The sequence below is a fragment of the Pan troglodytes genome, chromosome X (genome assembly GCF_028858775.2).
Source record: "Pan troglodytes isolate AG18354 chromosome X, NHGRI_mPanTro3-v2.0_pri, whole genome shotgun sequence".
NCBI classification, from domain to species: domain Eukaryota; kingdom Metazoa; phylum Chordata; class Mammalia; order Primates; family Hominidae; genus Pan; species Pan troglodytes.
In genome coordinates, this window is record NC_072421.2 from 24531106 (window position 1) to 24553375 (window position 22270).

A 22270-nucleotide genomic window follows, 5' to 3' on the forward strand; every position below is an offset into this window, starting at 1 on the left:
GAAAAGACTTCAAAATACTGGTATGAAGGGAGTCTTACAACTAATGGCCCAACTAGGCAGGGAAGCTTATAGCCCCCTAGTTCCACCCAACTACATAGAGCCTCCAATCTTGTTTTTTTGGCGCCCCACTCATAAATAAGCACAGATGGCCAGGCATGGTGGCTCACACCAGTAATCCCAGCACTTTGGGAGGCCGAGGTGGGTGGATCACCTGAGGTCAGGAGTTCAAGACCAACCTGGCCAACATGGTAAAACCCCATCTCTACTAAAAATTCAAAAAATTAGCCAGATGTGGTGGCACGTGCCTGTAGTCCCAGCTACTTGGGAGGCTGAGGCACAAGAATCACTTGAACCCGGGAGATGGAGGTTGCAGTGAGCTGAGATCATGCCACTGCACTCCAGCCTGGGTGACAGAGTGAGACTCCATCTCAAAAAAATAAATAAAATAATAAGAAATAAATAAGCACAGACAACCACCCATCACTGGACATCTGAAGAAAGCTTGTAGCATGAAAGACAGAGGAGCAAACAGAGGAGAAAACTTGAAGGAAATAAATGATCCAAATATAGAAACCTCAAAAAAAAAAAAAAACACAGACCACTAATAAGATATAAGAAAAGATACTGCATTCATGAAATAAGAACAGCATGGTTGGCCAGGCGCGGTGGCTCACACTTGTAATCCCAGCACTTTGGGAGGCCAAGGCGGGTGGATCACCTGAGGTTGGGAGTTCGAGACCAGCCTGACGAACATGGAGAAACCCCGTCTCTACTAGAAACACAAAATTAGCTGGGCATGGTGGTGCATGCCTGTAATCCCAGCTACTCGGGAGGCTGAGGCAGGAGAATCACTTGAACCCGGGAGGTGGTGGTTGCGGTGAGCTGAGATCACTCCATTGCACTCCAGCCTGGTCAACCAGCAAAACTCCATCTCAAAAAAGAAAAGAAGAAAAGAAAAGAAAAGAAAAGAAAAGAAAAGAAAAGAAAAGAAAAGAAAAGAAAAGAAAAGAAAAGAAAAGAAAAGAAAAGAAAAGAAAAGAAAAGAAAAGAAAAGAAAAGAAAAGAAAAGAAAAGAAAAGAAAAGAAAAGAAAAGAAAAGGAAAGAAAAGAAAAGAAAAAAGAACAGCATGGTTATGTGTATGTGTGAGTATGAAGATTCTAATCGTTTTGGATTTTAAAGCCTTAAAGGTTTGAATTTAAAGTTAAGGAAGTCAAGGCTGGGCACGGTGGCTCATACTTGTCATCCCAGCACTTTGGGAGGCCGAGGCAGGTGGATCACTTGAGCCCGGGTTTGAGACCAGCCTAGGCAACATGGCAAAACTGTGTTTAATTTAATTTTATATTTAATTTTTAATTATGAAAATTAGCCAGATGTGGTGGCACACACCTGTGGTCCCAGCAACTCAGGAGGCTGAGGTGGGAGGATTGCTTAAGCTCAGGAGGCGGAGGTTGCAGTGAGCTGAGATTGCACCACTGCACTCCAGCCTGGGCAACAGAGCAAGACCCTATCTCAAAAAAATATATAAAATAAAGTTAACAAACTCTTCCAGGAGTAAATCAAAACCACAAGGTTTCATTGTAATATTTTTAAATACTGGGGACAAAGACAAATAAATGGTCCCATAAATTTCCAGAGAGGAGAAACTGATTTTACATATAGAATCAAGATCAGACTTCTCAACAGCAACACTGAAGCAATCAATGTCTTTATAATTCTGAGGAAAATAATTTCCTACCCAGAATTCTAAAACCAGGCAAACTCTCAACTGAGTTTGAGGGCAGAATAAGGACATTTTCAGACATTCAAGATTACAGGAATTTTTACCTCCCATATGCATTTCTCAAGAAACTTTAAGGCCGGGCGCGGTGGCTCACGCCTGTAATCCCAGCACTTTGGGAGGCCGAGGCGGGTGGATCACGAGGTCAGGAGATTGAGACCATCCTAGCTAACACGGTGAAACCCCGTCTCCACTAAATATACAAAAAATTCTCTGGGTGTGGTAGCGGGCGCCTGTAGTCCCAGCTACTCCGGAGGCTGAGGCAGGAGAATGGCGTGAGCCTGGGAGGCAGAGCATGCAGCGAGCCGAGATCGAGCCACTGCACTCCAGCCTGGGCAACAGAGCAAGACTCCATCTCAAAAAAAAAAAAAAGAAACTTTAGAGGATGTTATTTCACCAATACAAAAGTATAAGCAAGGAAAGAAGGTGAATATGGGATCCAAGAAACAGGGGATGCAGCGTAAGAGAGGTAAAGGGAATCCCTGATGAGAAAGTCTCCAAACAGCAGCCATTGAGCAGACTTAGAGAAACAAATCCAGAGTGGAGCAGACCAGATGGTTCCAGAAGAGACTTTTTAGGTAGATGAACTCATAAACCTAGTATGTTTGAATATGAAAGATTTACCCAAGTGAGAGAAAGTCTGAGGATATGGACTTAGGAAACCAAACAAATGGGAAAAAATGAGAAAAAAAAAAAAAACCCAGAACAGTTATTAGCTTCAGGAAAAAACCAAAAAGTTGGAAAGGAAGAATAATCATAGTATATTACACATTTGAACAGTAAATAGCATTTTCCTTTACTGATCTAACTAAAATTAGAATATAACCACATGTGAAACCTGGAGGGATAGGAAATGTGTATGTGTGTAGCTGGGTAGGGAATGAGAGGGAATTTAATCCTTACGTCTCATAATGTAAAGTCAGTAAATGATGTCTGTCTTAGTCTGTTTAGGCTGCTATAACAGACTACCATAAACAGGGCAGTTTATAAACAACAGAAACTTCTCACAGTTCTGGAGGCTGAGAAGTCCAAAATCAAGGCACTGGCAGATTCAGAGTCTGGTGAGGGCTTGCTTCCTGGCTCATAGGTGGCTGTCTTTTCCCATGACAGAAAAGGGCAAGTGAGCTCTCTGGGGTCTCTTATGAGGGCACTAATCCCATTCATGAGAGCGCTACCCTAGTGACCTAAATCACCTCCCAAAGGTCCCATCTCTACCATCACACTGGAGGTTACAATTTCAACATATGAATTGGGGTGGGGGTGGGAACACAATCATTCAGTCTATAGCCATGTCCAAAACTGAAAAATCAAGAAGTATCTAATTTTGAGAGATGGAGGTCAATACCAAAAGAATCAGATAAAATATTTGAAACTGTTGCCTCTGAGGATCAGAAAATGGAGAACTATTTGATTTTTAAAACTGTAAGTATGCATTTGATTTTAAAAACTAAATTTAAAAAACACAAGAAAGTTGGGGAATTGTTAGGATGAATACAAGAGTGTGCTAAAGTGGCTCATACTTAGCTTGCTGTTGTTAAATTTTTAACACTCATTGTTAAATTTTCAGGAATTTTGTGAGCTGGTTGGTAAGTATAGCCATTATTAAAAATTAAATTGTAGTCAGGCACAGTGGCTCATGCCTGTAATCCCAGTGCTTTGGGAGGCCGAGACAGGTGGATCACTTGAGCACAGGAGTTTGAGACCAGCCTGGGCAACATGGCAAAACTCCATCTCTACAAAAATTTTTTTAAAAATTAGCTGGGCATGGTGGCACATGCCTGTAGTCCCAGCTACTTGGGAGGCTGAAGTGGGAGGATCGTTTGAGCCTGGGAGGCAGAGGCTGCAGTAAGCTGAGATCGTGCCACTGCACTCCAGCTTGAGTGACAGAGCCAGACACTGTCTCAAAAAGAAAAAAAAATGAATTGTATAAACTTGTAATTGTATAGTTTACTTAGGTAACCTGTATTAAAATCACAGGTAAAACTTCTCAAAAAGTATCGCTTCTAAGTATTTTAATTATTATTTAAGGAGAATCATTCTAATGATTCTACATTTTACATTCTATGATATGAGTTCTTGATTCTATTTTTTTTTGAGATGGAGTTTCACTCTTGTTGCCCAGGCTGGAGTGCAATGGCGTGATCTCGGCTCACTGCAACCTCCCCTTCTCGGGTTCAAGCGATTCTCCTGCCTCAGCCTCCTGAAAAGCTAGGACTACAGGCACCCACCACCACGCCCGGCTAATTTTTGTATTTTTAGCAGAGACGGAGTTTCACTATATCGGCCAGGCTGGCCTCGAACTCCTGACCTTGTGATCTGCCTGCCTCGGCCTCCCAAAGTGCTGGAATTACAGGTGTGAGCCACTGTGCCCGGCCGATTCTATTTATATCTATTGTATCTGTATGGTGGAAATGCTGTAGAGTGATGTGCTACTAGACATCTCTTGCCAACTGTTGTGACGTCATGTTGGTAATTTGAAAACATATATATGTATATATTTCTTGTTGTGTATTAAACTTTTAAAAGTATAACACATCTATAGAAAATCATATAAAATGATTTTACAGTTGAATGCATTATTGTAAGGCAAGACACCTTTGTAACTACCATCCACGTCAGAAGAAAGAGTCATACCTGACCACCCCAGAAACCCTCTACCTGGCCCTGCACCTCGTCTCTTAAGAGTAACCATTCTCCTGGCTTTTATGGTAATCACCTCATTCTTTTATAGTTTCCTCACCTAAGCATGCACCCATACACAATGTAGTTTAATTTTGCCTCTTTTTTTATATGGTTTTTATTTCTTTTTAATCTGTAGGTTCCCTATCCACCTCTTTTTTTCTCCCCCATTACAATTTGTTAATTAAACTGGATCATTCATTCTGTAACATTTCCCATGATCTAGACTTTGCTGATTGAATTCCTTGGTGTAGCTAACACGTAACTCTGTCCTCTGTATTTCCTGTAAATTGGATCTAGAGAATCATTCTTTTTCTTCTTCTTCTTCCTTTTTTTTTTTTTTTTGAGACAAGTTCTCACTCTGTCGCCCAGGCTGGAGTGCAGTGGCATGATCTCGGCTCACTGCAACCTCCACCTCTCAGGCTCAAGCAATCCTCCCACCTCAGCCTCCCGAGTAGCTGGAACTACAGGCTGTGCCACCATGCCCGGCTAATGTTTGTATTTTTTGTAGAGGCAGGGTTTCACCATGTTGCCCAGGCTGGTCTTGAACTCCTGAGCCCAAGTGATCGGGCCACCTTAGCCTCCCAAGGTATTGGGATTATAGGTGTGAGCCACCGTGCCTGGCCTTAAGAGACTAATTCTTTATTATTAAAAACAGTGACAACAACAAAAATACCAATTCAGTAAATATATGTTGAATATCTACTACATGCCTGAATAGGATAAAAATATGAAGTAATTATTAAGGACATTTATCATTTTAGGCAACTTGACAGGATCTTCTCGGGGGACAAATTGTTATGGTTTACTCTATGCCATTAGCTTGGTCCTCAACTCAGGAGACAGCTCAAAAAATGTGTGGGTGAAATACATATTAACTGACAAAGAGACTCCTCATAATAGCACAGAAATAGTGTAGCAGTGCCTTTCTGAAGAAATTATTAACTGCATAACCACTTGTATACAAAAGGTTGTCTATTTTTCAAGGCTGGTTTTAACAATGGTGCATTGACCAAACACCACTGACAATGATTACAAATTTTGTAGAACAATTTGCAGGAATTCAGCAATCAAGGATTTTTAAAAAGAAGAGGAATAAATTTTACTACGTATTTCTAAATTATCAGAACCTTAAGTTTAAAAAGGACACAGAAGGCTGGGTGCAGTGTCTCAAGCCTGTAATCCCAACACTTTGGGAGGCCGAGGCGGATGGATCACCTGAGGTCAGCGGATCGAGACCAGCCTCGCCAACATGGTGAAACCTTGTCTCTACTAAAAATACAAAAAAAAAAAAAAATTAGCCAGGCATGGTGGCAGGTGCTTGTAATCCCAGCTACTTGGGAGGCTGAGGCAGGAAAATTGGTTGAACCCAGGAAGCAGAAGTTGCAGTGAGCCAAGATAGTGCCACTGCACTCCAGCCTGGGTGACAGGAGTGAGACTCTCTCAAAAAAAAATAAAAATAAAATAAAATGAAAAGGACACAGAATAATAAGATTCTATAACCTGATACTCTCTATCACTTTTTCCTATGGTGGACCAATAACACAGTCTCCCTAACCAATGCTAATTATTTGTAGAATAATATTGACAACTTGAAGAAATGTTGATTTGCTTGAAAGCAAACATCAAGGCTTCCTTTTCATAAACAGTATTTGGCTAAAGTATTTTAAGTGTGGCTTAAGTTACAATTGTTTTGTAGCTTATTTTCATAATGTACTGGTGAATGTATATACTATTTATACAATTAATGAAGTTTTAGAAACATGAAAACTTACTACACCTCTATTAAATCTTTGTTTGTAAGTAAGGTGAGTTGCTCAGATTTCTGGACCAGGAAGATGTGAAAGAGCGAAGATCATCCAAAGTCCAAAAATTTTCAACCCTGATCTACAAATTTACAGTATTATATTGGCTATGATTCATAGAAATCACATTAAGTTTAAAATATTCATGCATATTATTTTTTAAGTTCTCCAAGAGTAAGTCATTTCCTTCTATATTTTTGGAAAAGTGAATATTCATTTCTCCCTGGTAATATTAAATTATGACAATCTTTAGCATTCAAATTAACCTGTCAAATTATATTCTTCAAAATTCTCCAACATTTGCAGAGCTATGAGAAACTTCTAAAAGGGAAAAATATCAAGATATGGTGGTTATGGACCAGAGTGAAAAAAATAAATACCAAAAATTATACAGTTCCATCATAGGCTATTAAGAAAGAATCAAATACAACCTAGGCATATTTTGGATCAATAATTATTACAGATTTCTATGAATAAAAAACCTCCAGTATTAAAAGACGTTGGATTAGCATTTCCGGAAATCTATGACTAATGCCATTATACTGTCTGTCCCAGGGATTTTATTATTACATCATCTCTTGAGAAACTTTAAATATTAATCCATAGGTTATTCTCAGCATGCAACCCATTACCTTTTTTTCTCATTGAGGGTACCTTCTCATTTAGCACAAATAAATTAATGTAATTCTTTTAACATGCTAAAATAAATAGAATAAAATGACGATATTTAAGTTTGCATGAATTTAAAGTGGATAGAAATACTCTATGCAAAGACTGTACCTTGCCACTCTCCTTTTGTCTTCACAGATTATTTCTGAAGGCACAACCTCAAAGGAATATTTTTGAGAAACACATCCCCAGAAATATTCTATAATTTAAGTAATCTTGAAATAAATCACAACATTCACATTTTCCTGCTAAAATCATACAAATCCTCCTTCGGAAGATAATTTCTCTCATGTGTTAACGTAATTCTCCTACCCTGCTGTGACACATACTGTGTGTAAGTGGGCTGCCTTTATCCTCTCACCTTTACCACTTCCGAGCACACAGCTTGACTTCTAACTTACCAGCTCATGGACTTCTTTGTTTAGGGCATTCTCCTGTTGCTGGAGCCCACTGCCACTGGTGCTTATGCAAGCAGGCCGGAAGTGCCAGGGAATGAATGCCCCTCTGGTTGCTCTCACTCAGTGCCTGAGAGAAGTTGATGTATAAATATCTCAGCTCTTTCTGCCCTGGGTGGAATAACCGAGGTGTATGTGTGTGTTTTGTACTGGTTCTCAGAATGTCCCCAGCACCAGTAAGTTCCAGGAACCCACAGCGGTAACTGACTTAGTAATACATCCTTTATTGGCTGCCTTGCCTTTCTTACTTCCCCGGTAACTTCCCCATTCTACTGTGGCGGTTTCTTTTTGGTTTGTTTTGGTTTTGCACCTTCTAAATAATTATTGTACTTACAGTGGAATGCTTGCCTCAGGATAGGCTTCTGGGGAGAACCAGAAGACCCTGTTTCTGGTTCATTCTTTCCTCAACATTTGAATTCATTTGTCGTTTCTTGTTTTTATAGTGCAGTGAAGACAGAAAATGTCAACTTTGTTAGGAAATGGCTTTTCAGCTATTTCTGAACAGACTGTCTTCTTTGTACACTGTGTTAAGAATAGTCATTTTATTCCTTTTTTAATCCTCCAACGTATAGAAATCTACCATTGATTTTGGCTACCTGGAGAGAAAAAATGGGGTCTCTGTTCTCTTTATAGTCAAATCCAGGTTCCAGTCAGTACTGGGTGATTTCGAGGGTGTCTTTCAGTTTTAAAATTCTATGAGTTTTAGCACCAATTTTACAGAAACTATTCCAGAAAATTGAAGAGGAGGGAATATTTCCCAACTTGTATTATGAGAAGGTTAAGAATGGTGAAGACTGAATGTCTATAGTATAGTTAACAGTAATTTACCAATATCAGTTTCCTGGTTTTGATATACTATGGCTATATAAGATCTCACCACTGGGGAAAACTGCGGGAAGGGCACATGGGGCACTTTGGACTATTTTTGCAACTTCCTGTAAGTCTATAGTTATTTCAAAGTAAATTTTTTTTTTTTTTTTTTTTGGAGACGGAGCTTCACCCAGGCTGGAGTGCAGTGGCACGATCTCGGCTGCAGTGGCACGATCTCGGCTCACTGCAACCTCCACCTCCCAGGTTCAAGCACTTCTCCTGCCTCAGCCTCCTGAGTAGCTGGGACATGCCGCCACGCCCGGCTAATTTTTTGTATTTTAGTAGAGATGGGGTTTCACCGTGTTGCCCAGGCTGGTCTCAAACTCCTGAGCTCAGGCAATCCGCCTGCCTCAGCCTCCCAAAGTACTAGGATTACAGGCGTGAGCCACCGCACCGGGCCTCAAAGTAAATTTTTTAAAAATTCTGAGTTTATGTGATCATAACAGGAGAGGGAAAAGGCACGATAGGTATTGGTTTTAGATTCTTGGCTGCTGTCACTTTGCAGGTGATAAAAGTATATAGACTGATAAGAGGTGCCCAAGGGCGATAAAATTATTAAGGCCTGCCTGGGGCTAGAATAGTTACTTCTAGTCTACTGGTTTTTTTCACCACATCACAGTGCCTCATTATCATTCCTGCAAAGGAATGGGAGTGGGATGGGGAGGAAAAGAGGCCTGGCCCACGTACTTTGCTATCCTTTTTGATCTCGCCTCACTTGGCACACTAAAAAGACTGAAGCAGGTATACTTACAGGACAAACTGTATTCTTGCCCAGTGAGCCTTTCCCCAACTCACTAACGTGGGCAAAGCTCTCTAATTAGAGAAAAATATATTTAACTCAAAATTAGAGATGGTGTTCTTTAAAATATAATGTCCTAGGACAGTAAGCACGTTAGTGTGAGTTAAAATGTGAATTACACATCATTATAAAACAGTATTCTTGAAGCTTAAAGGAGAATATTTTGTTCTTCCTATTGGGGTGGAAATACTCTCACAGGGCACAACCTTTTCTGCCTTTTCTACTGTTCTTTGTGTTTCTACCTGCTCTTCTGTCTGTATTTTGCCACTATTGGGGGTACATAAAGGTTCATCAACTATGTATTACATAATTATAAAATATCCATCTTTGTCTTATCAAATGTTTGCTGCCATGAATTCTGCTTTGCCTATTATTAAAATTTGCACAACTCTTTCTTTTTCATCAGAATTTGTTTGGTATAACTTTGCCCAATTTTTTTTATTTTTAGACGGAGTCTTGCTCCGTCGCCCAGGCTGAAGTGCAATGGTGCGATCTCGGCTCACTGCAACCTCTGCCTCCCAGGTTCAAGCGATTCTCCTGCCTCAGCCTCCCAAGTAGCTAGGATTACAGGCTCCTGCCACGATGCCCGGCTAATTTTTGTATTTTTAGTAGAGACGGAGTTTCACCATGTTGGCCAGCCTGGTCTCAAACTCCTGACCTCAGGTGATCCACCTGCCTTGGCCTTCCAAAGTGCTGAGATTACAGGCGTGAGCCACCGTGCCCAGCCCCAAATTTTATTTTTAACATGTGCTTGTCATTTGTGTCTTTGATAAACAGCATATAGCTGTGTTTTTATTTCCTCAATATGAAAGTCTTTTGTCTTTTAAAGAAGAAATTTAACCTATTATGCTTACTGTGACAACTTACTTTTGGTCTTATTTATATTATTTTGTGCTTGCTGCTTCCTGTGTGTTCTTTTTTTTTTGTGGGTGATGGGCGGGGGTTGTTTTTTGAGACAGGGTCTTGTTCTGTTGCCCAGGCTGGAGTGCAGTGGCGCAATCACAGCTCAATGAAGCCCTGATCTCCCGGGCTCCAGTGATCCTCCCACCTCAGCCTCCAAAGTAACACCACCATGCCCAGCTAATTTTTTTGATATTTTGTAAAGCCAAGGTCTTGCTATGTTGCCCAGGCTGGTCTTGAACTCCTGAGCTCAAGCTATCCTTCTGCCTCGGCCTCCCAAAGTGCTGGGATTACAGGCGTGAGCCATTGCACCTGGCCCCTATGTGTTCTTGGTGTTTCACTTTTTTCCTTTTCTGACTTTTGCTAGGATTATTCAGTTTTCATTGATCTCTATTTTTCCTCTAGGATTTGTAAGACTTGTATATTATTTGTATTCTCCTGTTATTTTCCTTAATTTCTAATTTTAATTCCATATTTGAAACTATTTACTATTTAAATTAATCACGAGAAGTAAAAATTATCTACATCCACCCCCCCAATGCCCATAAGAAATTTAACACACTTTAACCCTACCCATATATCAAATATGTTGTTGAAATATCTGGGTTTTAATTTTTTTTTTTTTTTTTTTGAGACGGAGTCTCGCTCTTTCGCCCAGGCTGGAGTGCAGTGGCGCGATCTTGGATCACTGCAAGCTCCACCTCCCAGGTTCACACCATTATTCTGCCTCAGCCTCCCAAGTAGCTGGGACTACAGGCGCCCGCCACCACGCCCAGCTAATTTTTCATATATTTTAGTAGAGACGGGGTTTCACCATGTTAGCAAGGATGGTCTCGATCTCCTGACCTCGTGATACGCCCGCCTCGGCCTCCCAAAGTCCTAGGATTCCAGGCTTGAGCCACCGTGCCCAGCGAGTTTTAATTTTTATATCTTACTTTTTTTCCAAAATTGCTTTTTATCACAATCATATTAAATGGTATGTATATTTATTGCTTTTGTTGGATTCATTGCTTGCCAATGTTTCTCATATCTAGAGCTTCATTCTGATTATTTCTTATGGCATTATATTATTGCTTCCAATTATCTTTTTAGAAAGGGACATGACTCCTGAAATGTCTGAAAATGTTTGCCTTTACACATGAAAAATAGCTGGATCAGGGCGGGGCGTGGTGACTCACGCCTGTAATCCCAGCACTTTGGGAGGCCGAGGTGGGCGGATCACTTGAGCTCAGGAGTTCGAGACCAGCCTGGCCAACATGATGAAACCCCGTCTCTACTAAAAATACAAAAATTAGCCGGCTGTGATGGCAGGAGCCTGTAATCCCAGCTACTCTGGAGGCTGAAACAGGAGAATCGCTTGAACCCGGGAGGCAGAGGTTGCAGTGAGCCGAGATTGTGCCACTGCATTCCAGCCTAGGGCAAGAGAGTGAGCCTTGGTCTCAAAAAAAAAAAAAAAAAAAAAAGGCCAGGCGCAGTGGCTCATGCCTGAAATCCCAGCACTTTGGGAGGCCGAGGCGGGCAGATCACGAGTTCAGGAGATCAAGACCATCCTGGCTAACACAGTGAAACCCTGTCTCTACTAAAACTACAAAAAATTAGGCGGGCATGGGTGGCACACGCCTGTAGTCCCAGCTACTCGGGAGGCTGAGGCAGAAGAATTGCTTGAACACAGGGGCAGAGGTTGCAGTGAGCCAAGATCACACCACTGCACTCCAGCCTGGGCAACAGAGCAAGACTCCGTCTTAAAAAAAAAAAAAAAGCTGGATCAGGGGCTAAATTACAGAGTCACATTTCTTTTCTGACAGAACTCCATTTTTTCTATCATTTGGCTCCAGACTTGAAGTTCCACACTAGCGAAATTAATAATATTTAATAGTATTTTGGTCAGACTGAGGTAAGAGATCAACAATGATAATGAACAAAGCAGTATGGTAGTTATTTTAAATGTAATGTTTTCTTATCTTTCATTTATTTCCTTCCTGCCTTTACTAAAACACTCCACATTTCAGCCAAATGTTGAAGTGTATTGATTGAAGAAGCTGAATTATGCAAGTAAAAAGAATAATAATTTTCAAAGAGGAAAAAATAATTTAATCCTTTAATCCCTGTTTTTCTGTTTCTGATAATTGATAAATGGTGAGTGCCTAGTCAAGCGCGACTATGGATATCATCTTCCCTTGGAAAATTGGGCCAGGGAAAAATATTCTCAATGCAATGTGAAAATTATAAAATAATTTTTCAAAGTTAACTGCTATGTTAAGGTAGAATTGACATACAGTATATTATGCATATTGCATGAGGACAATTTGATAAGTTTTGACATATGAAACCATCACCACAGTCAAGATGATGATCCCCATACGTTTTCTCATGCCTCTTTAGTCCCTCCCTTCTGTCTTTCCCAGCCCCCATCTCCAAGTGACCACTCATCTTTCTGTCAGTATAGCTTGCATTTTCGAGAGTTCTATATAAGTGGAATCAACTAGCATATGCTTTTTTGGCAGGGGGGCCTGGCTTCTTTCATTCAATATAATTATTCTGAGACCCATCTATATCGTTGCATGTATCAAAAGTTCATCTAGGTTGCATTCCATTGTTTCAATATACCACAATTTGTTTATCCATTCACCTGTCAATGGACATTTGGGTTATTTCCAGTTTTTGGCTATTGCAAATAAAACTATTTTGAGCATTTATGAGCAGTCTTTGTGTGGATGTAGACTTTCATTTCTCTTGATATTGTCAATCTTTTATATTTTAGCCATTCTAGTAGGTATGAAGTAGTATCTCAGTGTGGTTTAATATTCATTTCCTTAATGACTAAGGATGATAAGCATCTTTTCATACGCTTATTTCCCATTTGTATATTTTATTTGGTGAAGTGTCTTTAAATATTTTGCACGTTTTTTTGGCTGAGTTGTTTGTGTTATTAATGACTTTTGAGAATTCTATATGTATTCTGCTTACAATTCCTTTATCAGAGATACGTTTTGCAAATATTTTTCTCCCAATGTGTTTTTTTTTCTTCCTTTTCTCAATAATGTTCTTTCAAAAAGCAGCAGTTCTTAGTTTTGGTGAAGTCCAACTTATCAGTTTTTTACAAATTGTCCTTTCAGTGTCAGAAATAAGAAGTCTTTGTCTAACCAGATCAAAAAGATTTTCTTCTGTGTCTTCTTCTAAAAGTTTTATTGTTTTAAATTTTATATTTAGGTTCATAATCCATTTTTAGTTCAGTTTTGTACATAATGTGAGGTATGCAAGAAGGTCCTTTGGCTTGCCTGTGATGTTCAGTGGCTCCAGAAACATTTGTTGAAGAGATTATCTTTTTAAAAATTGGCTTCTTGGGCCTGGCACGGTGGCTCATGCCTGTAATCCCAGCACTTTGGGAGGCAGAGGCAGGCGGATCACCTGAGGTTGGGGGTTCGAGACCAGCCTGACCAACATAGAGAAACCCCATCTCTACTAAAAATACAAAATTAGCCGAGCATGGTAGCACATGCCTGTAATCCCAGCTACTCGGGAAGCTGAGGCAGGAGAATCACTTGAACCCAGGAGGCAGAGGTTGCGGTGAGCCAAGATTGCGCCACTGCACTCCAGCCTGGGCAGCAAGAAACTCCGTCTCAAAAAAAAAAAAAAAAATTGCCTTTGCATTCTTGCCAAAAAATCAATTGACCATATATGTGTGGGTCTATGTCTGGACTCTGTTCCAGATCTATGGGTCTGTCCTTTTGCCAGTACCACACTGTCTTAATTACTCTAGTTTTATAGTACATCTTGAAATCACGTACTGTGAGTTCTCTAACTTTGCTCTTCTTTTTCAAAATTGTTTTGACTATTCTAGTTCCTTTGCTTTATCATGTAAATTTTAAAGCCAGCTTGACAAGTTCTACAAAAAAATCTCTCTGGGATTTTGGTTAGGGTTGCATTGAATCTATTAATCAATTTGGGATGAATCAACATTGTATTATCTATCACTGCATTACCAATTAGCCCAAAATTTAGCAGCCTACAACATCAAATATTTATTATCTCACAGATCCTGTGCGTCAGGAATCTGGGTGCAGCTTAGCTCAGTGCCTCTGTCTCAAGGTTTCTCACAAGGTTGCAAGCAATCAAGTTGCCAGCCAGGGCTGAGATGAAGGCTCAACTGGGGGAGGTTCTGCTTCCAAACTCACTCGTGTGGTTGTTGGCAAGATTCAGTTCCTTGCTGACTATTGGCTGAAGGCCTCCCTCAGTTCCTTGACTTGTGGGCCTCTCTGTAAAGCACCTCACTACATGGCAGCTAGCTTTCCTCAGAACAAGAGAGTGAAAGAGTGCTCAAGGCAAAAGCCATAGACTCTTTGCAACCTAATCGAGGAAGTGACATTTCATCATTTTTGCCTATTCCGTTCGTTACAAGTGCATGACTAGGTCCAGCCCACCCTTATGGGGAGAGGATTACACAAGGGCATGAATATCAGAAGGCAGGGATCACTGGGGACCATTTTAAAGGCTGCCTGCCGCAGACATCTTAACAGTGAGTCTTCCACTTTAGGAGCACAATATATCATTTATTTAGGTCTTCTTTGATTTTTTCATTGATGTTTTGTAGTTTTCCGTGCACACACCTTGCACATATTTTATAGGAATTATGCCTAAAGATTTCATGTTTCTGGTGCTACTGTAAATGGCACTGCTTTAAAATTTCAATTTCTAATTGTTTATTGTGAGTATACAAAAATACAATTGATTTGTATATTGGCTTTATATCCTGTGACCTTGATTAGCCCACTTACTGGTTTGAGTAGCTTTTTTTGTAGACTCTTTGGGTTTTTCTACATAGACTGGTTGTTAATAGAAATGGTTTTGTTTCTTCTTTTCTGATTTGTATGCCCTTTGTTTCATTTTCTTGCCTATTTTACTGGCTAGGACTTCCAATACAATGTTGAATATTGATCACTTGTTTTTTTTTTTTTTTTTTTTGAGATGGAGTCTCACTGTCACCCAGGCTGGAGTGCAGTGGCGCGATCTCAGCTCACTGCAACCTCTGCCTCCCAGGTTCAAGTGATTCTCCTGCCTCAGCCTCCTGAGTCGCTAGGATTACAAGCACCCACCAACACAGCTGGCTAATTTTTGTATTTTTAGTAGAGACGGGGTTTTGCCATGTTGGCCAGGCTGGTCTTGAACTCCTTACCTCAGGTGATCTGCCTGCCTTGGCCTCCCAAAGTCTTGGGATTACGGGCGTGAGCCACCACGCCTGGCCTGGATATATTCTTTAAAAGTTATTTTAATGATGTCTGTTTATGGTTGAAAATATCTTTATTATACCCTCATTCATAAAAGTTTATTTGCTGGGTGTAAAATTCCAGGTTGACAGTTATTTCTCTTGCCACTTCAAAGGACCTATTTCATTGTCTTACAGCTACCATTATTGGAATGTCTTCTTGTCTTTGATATTCTGACATTTTATTACTATGTGTCTAAGTGTAAATTTATTTTTAATTATCCTGCTTGGAATTTCTTGGGTTTCTGCATCTGAAAATGGGTGTCTTTCACAATTTCTTTTTTCTGTTTTTTTTTTTGAGACAGGGTCTCAGTCTGTCACCCAGGTTGGAGTGCGGTAGCACAATCATAGCTCACTGCAGCCTCAACCTCCCTGGGTTCAGGTGATCCTCCCACCTCAGCCTCTGGAGTAGCTGGGACTACAGGCAGGTGCCACCATGCCCTGCTAATTTTTCTATTTTTGTAGAGACAGGGTTTTGCCATGTTGCCCAGCTGGTCTTGAGCTCCTGGACTCTTCCTGCCTTGGCCTCCCAAAGTGCTGGGATTACAGGTGTGAGCCACCGTGCCTGGCCCATAATTTCTGAAACATTATCTTTTTAATATTACCTTGTCCTCTATTATCTTTCTTCCTTCCTTCTGGAACTCTAGTTGTTACATATATTGGACCTTCTCACACTATGCTCCATTTCTCTTAACCCCTAATTAATATTTTTAATAATTCTGTCTTTTTTGTCCTATATTGATAATTTATTTACATCTATCTTCTAATTCTCTTATTTTCTCTTCAGTTCTATCTGCTGTTTATATCATCTTTTGAATTTCTAATTTAAATTTTTTTTTTTAGGGACAGAGTCTTGCTGTGTCACCCAGTCTGCAGTGCAGTGATGCACTCTCGTCTCACTGCAACCTCTGTCTCCCAGGCTCAAGCGATTCTCCTGCCTCAGCCTCCTAAGTAGCTGGGATTACAGGCATGTGCCACCATGCCCAGCTAAATTTTTGGACTTTTTAATAGAGACAGGGTTTTACCATGTTGGCCAAGCTGGTCTCGAACTCCTGGCCTCCTGTGATCCACCCACCTTGGACTCCCAAAGTTCTGAGATTACAGGCGTGAGTTACTGCACCTGGCCCCTTTAATTCTTTATACACTATAAATATTATTTTATACTCTATATCTGAAAGTCTCACTATAGGTTTTTGTGTGTGCTTTTTTCTGAAATTGATATTTCGGCTTATTCTTACTAATGATGGCTTGTTTCCCCATGGGTTTAGTGATTTTTTTTTAATCCTGAATTTGTAACTTTACAGCAGTTCTTTTAAGTCTGTAAAGTGCATTCCTCCAAAGAATTTGTTTGTTTTCTTCTGGTGGTTTTCTCTACCAAGGACCACTTTGAACCCTATGTTTGGCATAGTGTTTATTTGGGGCCACAGAAATTCAGGTTGAGGTCTGTCCGATGCTGGTGTGAGTTTGCTTGTGCTTGGCTATTCTCGGGGAGTTTATTTCCACCACTTCCATCAGCAGGATGGGCTCTTTCCAGTTGAACTTCTTTTTTTTTTTTTTTTTTTTTGAGGCAGAGTCGCAATCTGTCGCCCAGGCTGGAGTGCAGTGGCGTGAGCTCGGCTGACTGCAACCTCCGCCTCCCAGCTTCAAGCCATTCTCTTGCCTCAGCCTGCCAAGTAGCTGGCCTAATTTTTGTATTTTTAGTAGAGACAGGATTTCCTCACGTTAGCCAGGCTGGTCTTGGACTCCAGATCTCAAGTGATCCGCCCGCCTTGCCCTCCCAAAGTGCTGGGATTACAGGCGTGAGCCACCGTGCCCGGCCCCAGTTGAACTTCTTGAGGGTGTTGCTCTTTGGCTCTCCTGCCTTCCTGCAAGGATCTCCAGTCTGACCTCGTACAGTGCTTGGACTCTAGGCTTTATCTCCTGTCCCCCATAGGAATGACTCATTAAAACCTGGGGCTAGAACCATAGGAATCAGCAGATAGCTCCCGAGTAAATATGGTCTGCATCTCTCATGGATTTGTGCTTTCCTATCATTTCTGGCCTCCCAGGAATGTCCATAGTTTCTTGCCACTACCTTACATATTAAAATATTAAAACTTTTTCTGTCTGGGCGCAGTGGCTCATGCCTGTAATCCCAGCACTTTGGTTGGCCGAAGCAGATGGATCACTTGAGGTCAGGAGTTTGAGACCAGCCTGGCCAACATGGTGAAACCTCGTCTCTACTAAAAATACAAAAATTAGCCAGGTGTGATGGTGCGTGCCTGTAATCCCAGCTACTCAGGAGGGTAAGGCCGGAGAATCACTTGAACCCCAGAACTGGAGGTTGCAGTGAGCCAAGATTGTGCCACTGTGCTCCAGCCTAGGCAACAGAGTGAGACTCTGTCTCAAAAACAAAACAAAACAAAACAAAACAGAAAATTTTTTTTTTTTGGTATTTAATGTTCTGAACCAGAAGGAGTTTCTCTGAACATCTAGTCCAACAATTTGTTGGAAACAGAAGTCCTGCTGTTAAGGTATTAGTGCATTCTTTTTCAGAAATTTTTTCTGTGCAGATATACAATCTGTATACTAAGAAAACACCATGCATACTACTTTGTAACCTATTGTTGTGTCCTTTAGCAATATATTTTGAACATCTTTTTACATTAATAAACATGTCACTGCTGTTGTGGGTGGGGTTGCCCAGGAAACAGACTCTGAGACAGAGATTTGTGTACACAAAATTTATTAGGGTGTGCTCTTGAGGTCAACACCTACCGGGGAAGGGAATAAAGTAGGATTAGGCAGAGGGGAAGTTAGACAATCGGTGCAGTAGCCACAAGGTCTCCAGCTCTGGAGCTGGGAGGGCCCTGCAGAGTTGTCTGGAATTGAAGAAAGAAGGCCCGGCCTTTATACTCCTGCTGGGATGCTCCCGGGAAGGGATTCGGGGTTACATTGGGCAAGGCAGCGGACTACAGCTGAGTGCAATTCCTAGAGGTAGCTCACGGAAGAAAATAGCCCACAGCACTCCAAGTGTCTGGCAGCCTTGAAGGGAGACCTGGGCAGCACGTCACAGAATCCACCACGGTTAGGGACACTTTTGGCTCCAAACAACAGAAAATACGACTGACCCCCTTTCCTAACAAATACTTAACTTTTCTCATTTAACATAAAGTGTGCGGTAGATGATTGCTGGCATCAACAACATCTGTCCCTTTTATTAGGAAAGTAAAAATCCTTCTCAAAAGCCCCCAGTAGACTTCTCTATACATCTCAATAACTAGAACTGGACCACATGGCCACTCCTAGCTGTAAGAGAAGCTGGGAAAGTGGGATCAGGATTGTCCTAATTTTGTGCCTGGAGCAGTGAACATTGCTGCCCTGAGCAATATCTGGGTGCTATTAGCATAGAAGAAGAGAGGAAAGGGGCCGGGTGCGGCGGCTCACGCCTGTAATCCCAGCACTTTGGGAGGCTGAGGCAGGCAGATCACCTGAGGTCGGGAGTTCGAGACCAGCCTGACCAACATGGAGAAACCCCGTCTCTACTAAAAATACAAAATTAGCCAGGCATGGTGGTGCATGCCTGTAATCCCAGCTACTTGGGAGGCTGAGGCAGGAGAAGCTCTTGAACCCGGGAGGTAGAAGTTGCGGTGAGCTGAGATCGTGCCATTGCACTCTAGCCTGGGCAACAAGAGTGAACTCCATCTCAAAAAAAAAAAAAAAAAAAAAGAGGAAAGGATAATAGACCTGCAATGAACAGAGTCTGCCATAAGACAGACCTCTACCAAATGTTTTTGAATAATTGAATACAGATATAAGTTACTAAAACAGTCCCCATATTGCTGGATGTATTAGTCTGTTCTCATGCTGCTGATAGAGACACATCGAAGACTGGGTAATTTATAAAGAAAAAGAGGTTTAATGGACTCACAGTTCTACATGGCTGGGGAGGCCGCACAATCATGGTGGAAGGCGAAAGGCGTGTCTTACGAGACGAGAGAGAATGAGAACCAAGCGAAAGGGGAAACCTCTTATAAAATCATCAGATCTACAGGAGGCTGAAGCAGGAGAATCACTTGAACCTGAGAGGCGGAGGTTGCAGTGAGCCGAGATTGCACCACTGCACTCCAGGCTGGCGACAGAGCGAGACTCCGTCTCAAAAACAAACAAACAAATTATCAGATTTGTGAGACTTACTCACTACCACGAGAACAGTATGAGGGAAACTGCCCCCATGATTCAATTATCTCCCACCAGGTCCCTCCCACAACATGTGGGAATTATGGGAGCTACAATTCAAGATGAGATTTGAGTGGGGAAATAGTCAAACCATAAAATTCCACCCCTGGCCCCTCCCAAATCTCATGTCCTCACATTTCAAAACCAATCATGCCTTTCCAACAGTCCCCCAAAGTCTTAACTCATTTCAGCATTAACTCAAAAGTCCACAGTTCCAAAGTTTCATCTGAGACAAGGCAAGTCCCTCCCGCCTATGAGCCTTTAAAATCAAAAGCAAGTTAATTACTTCCTGGATACAATGGGGGTACAGGCATTGGGTAAACACAGCCATTCCAAATGGGACAAATTGGCCAAAACAAAGGGGCGACGGGCTCCATACAAGTCCAAAATCTAGCACAGCAGTCAAATCTTTTTTTTTTTTTTTTTTTTGAGACGGAGTCTTGCTCTGTCGCCAGGCTGGAGTGCAGTGGCGCGATCTCAGCTTACCGCAACCTTCGCCTGCCGGGTTCAAGCAATTCCCCCTGCCTCAGCCTCCCAAGTAGCTGGGATCACAGGCACATGCCACCACGCCCGGCTAATTTTTTGTATTTTAGTAGAGACTGGGTTTCGCCATGTTGGCCAAGATGGTCTCCAACTCCTGACCTTGTGATCCACCTGCCTCGGCCTCCCAAAGTGCTGGGGTTACAGGCGTGAGCCACTGCTCCCGGCCTACAGTCAAATCTTAAAGCTCCAAAATGATCTCCTTTGACTCCATGTCTCACATCCAAGTCACACTGATGCAAGAGGTAAGTTCCCATGGTCTTGGGCAGCTCCCGCCCCTGTGACTTTGCAGGGTACAGCCCCCCCTCCTGGCTGCCTTCATGGGCTGGTGTTGAGTGTCTGCGGCTTTTCCAGGTGCATGGTGCAAGCTGACAGTGGATCTGCCATTCTGGGGTCTGGAGGAGGGTGGCCCTCTTCTCACAGCTCCACTGGGCAGTGCCCCACTGGGGACTCTGTGTGGGGGCTTCGACCCCTCATTTTCCTTCCACACTGCCTTAGCAGAGGCTCTCCATGAGGTCCCTGCCCCTGCAGCAAACTTCTGCCTGAACAGCCAGGCATTTCCATACATCCTCTGAAGTCTAGGCAGAGGTTCCCAAACCTCAGTTCTTGACTTCTGTGCACCTGCCGGCTCAACACTACGTGGAAGCTGCCAAGGCTTGGGGCTTGCACCCTGAAGTCATGGCCCGAGCTGTACCTTGGCCCCTTTTAGCCAGAGCTGGAGCAGCTAGGATGCAGGACACCAAGTCCCTAGGCTGCACACAGCAGGGGACCCTGGTCTCACGAAACCATTTTTTTCCTCCTAAGCCTCTGGGCCTGTGACGGGAGGGGCTGCCACAAAGGTCTCTGACATGTCCTGGAGACATTTTACCCATCGTTTTTTTGGGATTTTTTGGCTCCTTGTTAATTATGCACATTTCTGCAGCCAGCTTCAATTTCTCCTCAGAAAATGAGTTTTTCTTTTCTATCGCATCTTCAGGCTGCAAATTTTTCAAACTTTTATGCTTTGTTTCCCTTTAAAACTGAATGCTTTTAACACCACCCAAGTCACCTCTTGAATGCTTTGCTGCTTAGAAATTTCCTCTGCCAGATACACTAAATCATCTCCCTCAAGTTCAAAGTTCCACAGATCTCTAGGGCAGGGGCAAAATGCTGCCATTCTCTTTGCTAAAACATAGCAAGACTTACCTTTACTCCAGTTCCCAACAAGTTTCTCATCTCCATCTGAGACCACTTCAGCCTGAATTTCATTGTCAGCATTTTGGTCAAAGCCATTCAACAAGTCTCTAGAAAGGTCCAAACTTTCCCACATTTTCCTGTGTTCTTCTGAGCCCTTCAAACTGCTCCAACCTCTGCCTGTTACCCAGTTCCAAAGTCGCTTCCACATTTACAGGTATCTTTACGGCAGCGCCCCACTCTACTGGTACCAATTTACTGTATTAGTCTGTTCTCATGCTGCTGCTAAAGACATTCGAAGACTATGTAATTTATAAAGAAAAAGAGGTTTAATGGACTCACAAATTCCATGTGGCTGGGGAGGCCGCACAATCATAGTGGAAGGTGAAAGGCACATCTTCCATGGTGGCAGACGAGAAAGAATGAGAACCAAGCGAAAGAACTGTCATATCTCATAAGACTTATTTACTACCAGGAGAACAGTATGAAGGAAACCACCCTCATGATTCAGTTATCTCCCACCTGGTCCTTCCCACAACACGTGGGAATTATGGGAGCTACAATTCAAGATGAGATTTGGATGGGGAGACAGCTAAACCATGTAACTGGACATTTTTGTTTCCAACATTCGCTATTATCCACTATGCTGCAATAAACATCCTTGTCAGCCTATATCTGCAATTATTTCCTCAGGATAAAATGCCACATATGTAATTTCTGTGCAGAGAGAATGTACCTTTTTAAGGATTTTGATACTGATTACTGAGATGTACTTGAGAAGTCTACAAATTTGTTTCCAAGAGCAGTAAATAAAGGGGCCTATTTTCCCTTAGATCCTTGCTGACACTGGATATTAACATTTATTTTAATCAGACTTAGATTCTAAAAAAAGTACCTTGTTTTAATTTGCAATTTTGATTACTTTTTATTCGTCATACTCATTCAATTTTGAATTATAGTCCAAAAATGGAGTTTATACAGTTTGAGCTTTTTGGAAATTATTGAGAGTCTTAGTGTCTTGCTCTTGTGCTGTAAGGGTTAATCACAGCAGGTCTGTAATTAGCGTGAGCTATTTGGATAAAGCTCCTGCTTGACACTGACTCCTGGTCAAAGCATGAAAC

At 41.8% G+C, this 22270-nt stretch overlaps 1 protein-coding gene across 2 annotated transcripts in view; it reads right to left on the minus strand.

Annotated features, from left to right (window-relative positions):
- Positions 1-7635, minus strand: part of APOO (apolipoprotein O) — a 115122-nt gene extending 107487 nt beyond the window's left edge. Inside the window, exon 1 of one of the 2 annotated variants that reach the window (XM_063804082.1) lies at positions 7333-7635. The gene's annotated coding sequence lies outside the window, so the exon portion shown is untranslated. The remainder of the gene's footprint in view (positions 1-7332) is intronic. The other variant, XM_063804083.1, reaches the window with a different exon arrangement.
- Positions 7636-22270: the final 14635 nt, after the last annotated feature.